This window comes from Panicum virgatum, chromosome 7K (genome assembly GCF_016808335.1).
Source record: "Panicum virgatum strain AP13 chromosome 7K, P.virgatum_v5, whole genome shotgun sequence".
NCBI lineage: Eukaryota > Viridiplantae > Streptophyta > Magnoliopsida > Poales > Poaceae > Panicum > Panicum virgatum.
Genome location: NC_053142.1, coordinates 7,597,575 through 7,603,965, shown reverse-complemented (window position 1 = coordinate 7,603,965; position 6,391 = coordinate 7,597,575). Strand labels below are relative to the sequence as shown.

General features: G+C 45.2%; 1 non-coding gene across 1 annotated transcript; it reads right to left on the bottom strand.

Annotated features, from left to right (window-relative positions):
• Positions 1–383: 383 nt before the first annotated feature.
• LOC120643225 lies at positions 384–490 on the bottom strand. The gene has a single exon (XR_005662914.1). It is a non-coding gene; the product is annotated as a small nucleolar RNA R71 (small nucleolar RNA).
• Between the last annotated feature and the right edge of the window lie 5,901 nt (positions 491–6,391).

The window sequence follows — 6,391 nt, the reverse complement described above, 5'->3', positions numbered from 1 at the left end:
CGTCTGCTCCTAGAGCTATGGTCCAGAAGACACTCCGTGATTACTCTGCTCCGTCTGCTAGCCAGGTCCCCATCGGACCCGAGGTTAACACAGGAGGAGAAAATTTCGAGATCAAGATGGGTCTCATTACAATGGTGCAGGCCAGGCCATTCTATGGCAAGGCCAATGAGGATGCCAGCGCCCATCTCCAGCAGTTCCTAGAACTCTGCAGTACTTTTGTTATCAAGGGTGTATCACAAGATGCAATCCGGCTCCGTCTGTTTCCGTTCTCTCTCTTAGGGAGAGCGAAGCAATGGTTTTATGCTAACAAGGCTGCTGTGGATACTTGGGACAAATGTGCCAAGGTGTTCCTCTCGAAGTTCTTCCCGACGGGCAAAACTAATGCTCTTCGTGGTCGGATTTCGAACTTCCAGCAGGCATCAAATGAGTCAATTTCGGAAGTTTGGGAGAGGCTTCAGGAGTACATTCTTGCGTGTCCGCACCATGGAATGGACAATTGGCTCGTTCTACAGAACTTCTACAACGGATTGACACAGTCATCTGGTGATCATGTAGATGCCGCTACGGGTGGAGCTTTCTTCTCGCTGACCACTGAAAGAGCTACATCATTGATCGAGAAGATGGTTTCCAACCAAGGTTGGAGTGATGATCGCCTCCAACCACGCCAGCGAGGTATGCACTCCGTCAAGGAGACTGACATGCTCGCTATGAAGATTGATCTCCTCCTCAAGAAATTTGAGGATTATTCCCAAGATAAGGTTCAGATGCAAACACTTCAAGCCTTGGAAGCTCGTATGACGTGCGAGGTCTGCGGGAATGTTGGATATTCATGCGACAATTGCCCAGAAACCCAAGAAGAAGCTCTATTTCTCAATGGCAGCAATGGGTTTCGTCCACAAGGAGGTCAGGTGTGGAATCAACCACGCCCATATTACCAAGGAGGTAATGGGAATTCGAATTCTTTCGGTCCTAACCAGCCTACCTTGAGACATCTTGTCTACGGCCAAGTGAAGGTCAATGAGTCCCTTCAGAAGAAGTTGGCCGCTATGGACAAATCTATGGAGACTATCCATGCCAAGATGGACGGATTCTCCACAACTATGAAGAACCAGCTGAGTTTCAACAAGGCGCTAGAAACTCAATTGGCTCAATTAGCTGCTGCTACACCTGCTGCTGAACTAGGGAAGATCCCGGGGCAACCCGAGTCTACTCTAGAAAGCGTGAATGCTGTTAATGCTATGTGGAAAGAGCCCCTTAGCAAGACACCCCTCAGCTACGCAGAGAAGCTCACACGCCCAAGAAGAGGTGCGTGGGGCAAGTTAGCTGCCACAATACGAGAAGATCCCGGAACCCCAGTGATCAGCTGCTCAATCTTTGATTATGAATTTGATCACGCCCTTTGTGACCTTAGAGCCAGCGTCAACATCATGCCCAAGGTGACTTTCGAGAAGCTAGGCTATCCATCAATTTCCCCTACCACTATGTGTGTTCAGCTGGCAGACTCCACAATAAGATATCCAGAAGGAATTGTGGAAAGGTTAATGGTAAAGGTCAAGAATACCTACATATTGGTGGACTTCGTAGTTCTTGATATGGAAGGAGATCTTGGGATCCCGCTCATATTTGGGCGACCATTCCTCAAGGATACAAATGCCAGAATTGATGTGGGGAGAGGGAGAATCAGTCTCCGAATCATGGGAAAGACCATGAAATTTAAGTTCCAAAATAAGAGAGGTATTTTTGATTCTTGAGGATAGTGAGAAACAAGGGCTATGGGCAGAGCCCGGTTGGGATGATCAAGACTATCGCCCTTCTTCCAAGCCAGCTTGGGAGGATTGTGAAATTCATACTCCACCAACCGAGCTAGTGGAAGATGATCAGAAGATCCCTGATTTCATCACCAATACAATATGGGAAGATCTGAAGATCGTATATCCAGCATTCGAGGATCCTGTTCCTGCGCCGCCTACTGTAGGAATATGGGGTAGCAAAAACAAATATTTTCTACCGCATAAACCAGGATTACTGCAGTTATAGATCACGGGATTACCACTAGACGCGCGGTTGTGGAACTTCTGTAGCGCGTCAGAGTAGTGCAGATAGAAGCAGGCAGTGCAGTTGCGTGAACCTCCTCACGAACGGCTCGTCCTTGTGCAGCAAGCGCAGCACCTCCACGAAGTCCACACGTACGGGAAGAAGCTTCGCTCTCCGATTGCTAGATCTGCGAGAACGAACTAGAGCTTGATGCGCGGGAGAGATGGCGGCGGCCAGCCAATGGGGCTAGGGTTGGGGGCACCCCTCCCCCTTCCCCTTGCTTATATAGGCCCGAGGATGCCCCTCTAGGTGGGCCTTAATGGGCCCCACCTTGGGCGCCCCCTTCAGGTGGGCTGCTCCACGCCCCCACCATGATTCCAACCCTATGGGCCTATCTAGGCCCATTAGTGCATCAAAGCCCAGTCTAATTTGGATCTCATCCTCATTAGGCTTCTGGCCCTTAAGTATGTGACCCTATGGGCTCACGAATGAATAGACATGGCCCAGTACTCCTACTGGCCAATAGTTGATAGCGGTCTCTAGCAAGACGTGTCAACTCCTATGCACGCGCAAATCAAATCTTTCGAGCGGTCATAATCTTATACACGTTGTTCCTTTTGCCTCACGATATTTGGTCTAGCTTGAAGCCGACCACTCTTTCTCGATCCTGTGATTCAGAATCCTTGGTTAACTCTTAACCCTAGCATGGCCATGCATTTCCTGATCCAAATCACTCGAGGGGCCCAGAGACATCTCTCTCTTGTAGAGAGGGGCAAATTCCGTCTTGACCGACTATGTCTCACAGCATGCTTCTTGATAGACCCGAAAACCACCTTTATAACTACCTAGTTACGGTGCAGCGTTTGATGGCTCCTAAGTAAGTCGGTTCACATCTTGAGTACATACGACGATCTCAGGTCATAGGACACATCGTACATATTGTGTAATGAGAAGTCATCATCTCGTGTTGGGTCAGTTCAATCTCATGTTTGACATGAGCCCACATTATTAGTTTGACATCACTATGTCCATGAATTGTGAAACGTAGTCAATCAACTAATACATGTGCTAGTCTAATATTCATGTGTGTCCTCACATGAACTCCGACTAGGAACACTTTAGAATATTCATACAAGTAAAGAGTTTCACAAATACTTCACATAAGCATTAATCAATGCAAGTTGTCATCCATGAATATTCAAAGAACACTTTATTAACCATGAATACAAGGAAATATGATTGCCTCTAGGGCATATTTCCAACAGTCTCCCACTTGCACTAGAGTCAATTCAGAATGTATCTAATACCCATTGCTCTTGTGTGCCTCTCATGCTTGGGCTGTGGAAGGGGTTTTGTCAACGAATCTGAAATGTTCAGGTCCGTGTGTATTTTGCATATCTTGATCTCACCCCGATCGATGAACTCTCGAATGAGATGAAATCGCCGCATGACGTGTTTGCTCTTCTGGTGGTTTCTCGGCTCCTTGGCTTGCGCAATGGCTCCACTATTGTCACAGTAGAGATCCAGCGGGCAAGAGGCATTAGGGAACACACCAAGCTCAATAAGGAACTTCCTTATCCAAACGAACTTCCTTATCCAAACACCTTCCTTCGCAGCTTCCGAAGCTGCGATGTACTCGGCCTCTGTCGTAGAATCGGCCACCGTCTCCTGCTTGGAACTCTTCCAGCTAACAGCACCACCATTTATTGTGAACACGTAACCTGATTGGGACTTTGAATCATCTTTGTCAGTTTGGAAGCTAGCGTCGGTGTAACCCGTTACAACGAGCTCTTCCTCACCTCCATAGACCAAAAACACATTCTTAGTTCTTCTTAAGTACTTAAGAATGTTCTTCACATCTGTCCAGTGACTCTCACCCGGATCAGACTGGTATCTGCTCGTAACACTTAGAGCATAATAAACATCTGGGCGTGTACTTATCATTGCATACATGATAGATCCAATTGTTGAGGCATATGGAATTGTGCTCATGCGCTCTCGCTCATCAGTCATCGTAGGACACTGAGTCTTGCTAAGATGTATGCCATGTGACATAGGCAAGAACCCTTTCTTTGCCTCTTCCATGTTGAACCGCTTCAACACTTTGTCAATGTAAGTATCTTGGCTTAATCCTATAAGCCTCTTGGATCTATCTCTATAGATCTTGATGCCCAGTATGTATGCTGCTTCTCCTAAATCCTTCATTGAAAAACTATTTTTCAGTGAAGTCTTTACGGACTCAAGCATAGGAATATTATTTCCAATCAGCAGTATGTCTTCTACATACAAGATTAGAAATGCAACAGAGCTCCCACTTTCCTTCTTGTAAACACAAGCTTCTTCTTCATTTTTAATGAAGCCAAACTCTTTGACTACTTCACCAAAACAAATATTCCAACTCCGAGATGCTTGCTTTAATCCATAAATGGATTTTTGAAGCTTGCATATCTTTCCAGCATTGGTCGGATCGACAAAACCCTCGGGCTGCATCATATACACGTCCTCGGTTAGATTTCCATTAAGGAAAGCTGTTTTGACATCCATCTGCCATATTTCATAATCGAAATATGCAGCAATAGCTAGAATAATCCGAATAGATTTAAGCATCGCCACGGGCGAGAAAGTCTCGTCATAGTCAACTCCTTGAACTTGTCGAAAACCTTTTGCGACAAGTCGAGCTTTATAGATGTGAACATTTCCATCTATATCTTTCTTCTTCTTATAGATCCATTTGCACTCGATGGTTCTCACACCATCAGGCGGGTCTATCAAGTTCCAAACATGATTTTCCTTCATGGATTCTATTTCGGATTTCATGACATCTTGCCAATTCTCAGAGTCAGGGTCTGCCATCACCTCTGCATATGTTACAGGCTCATCATTGTCTAACAATAATAATTCCCGCGCTGCGCGGAGCCTTGCTGACCTTCGTGGTTGCGGAGGTGCTTCTGTTGCCATAGGCATCTCAACTTGTTCAGCTACATTAGCGTCACTTGTAGAGTCCTGTCCTATTGGCTCATCTCGAACTTCTTCGAGTTGCACCGTTCTTCCACTTTTCTCTCCTTTGAGAAACTCTTTCTCTAGGAAAACTCCGTTCCGAGCGACAAACACTTTGCCCTCAGATCGATTGTAGAAGTAATACCCTAAGGTCTCCTTTGGATATCCCACGAATATGCACTTATCTGATTTGGGTGCAAGCTTGTCAGACTGGAGTCGTTTAACATATGCTTCACAACCCCAAATCTTTAGAAAAGACAAACTGGGAGTCTTGCCAGTCCATATCTCATATGGTGTCTTATCTACGGATTTTGATGGCACCCTATTTAATGTGAAAGCTGCTGTTTCTAGAGCGTAACCCCAAAACGATAACGGTAGGTCCGACTGGCTCATCATTGATCGAACCATGTCCAACAGAGTTCGATTACGTCGCTCAGACACACCGTTTCTCTGAGGTGTTCCAGGCAGTGTAAGTTGTGGAACAATTCCGCAACTCTTTAGATGATTGTTAATCTCGTGGCTCAGATATTCACCTCCACGATCAAATCGTAAAGCTTTAATTTTCTTGCCACACTGATTTTCAACTTCACTCTGAAATTCTTTGAACTTTTCAAAAGTTTCAGACTTATGCTTCATCAAGTAGACATAGCCATATCTACTCAAGTCATCAGTGAAAGTTATGAAGTATTGGAATTCACCTCTAGCAATCGAGCTCATTGGTCCACATACATCAGTATGTATGAGTTCCAGTAAGTCCGATGCTCTCTCTGGAAAACCTGTGAATGGCATCTTGGTCATCTTGCCTAGCAAACAATCTTCGCATGTCTCGTATGACTCAAAATCAAACGAAGTTAGAAGTCCATCCGAATGGAGCTTCTTCATGCGTTTCTCGCTTATATGACCGAGACGACAATGCCACATGTAGGTAGTATTCAAATCAGCAAGCCGAGGCCTTTTAGCATTAATATTACAGATAGGTGAATCATCAAGATTTAAAACAAATAGCCCATTCACAATGGACGCAAAAGCCACAAACATATTATTCTTAGAGATAGCACAACCATTGTTTTCACTCGCAAAAGAATAACCATCCTTCATCAAACATGAAGGAGACAGAATGTTTCGACTCAAACTAGGAACAAAATAACAATTACTAAGCTCCAAGACAAATCCTGATGGTAGGTGAAGTTGCATCGTCCTGACGGCCATAGCAGCAACTCTTGCATTATTGCCGACGCGAAAATCAACTTCTCCTCTTTCAATGCTTCTACTCTTTGTCATTCCCTGCATCGAATTGCATATATGAGCAACCAATCCGGTATCAAATACCCAAGAATTAACATAAGAGTCAGCGAGAAAT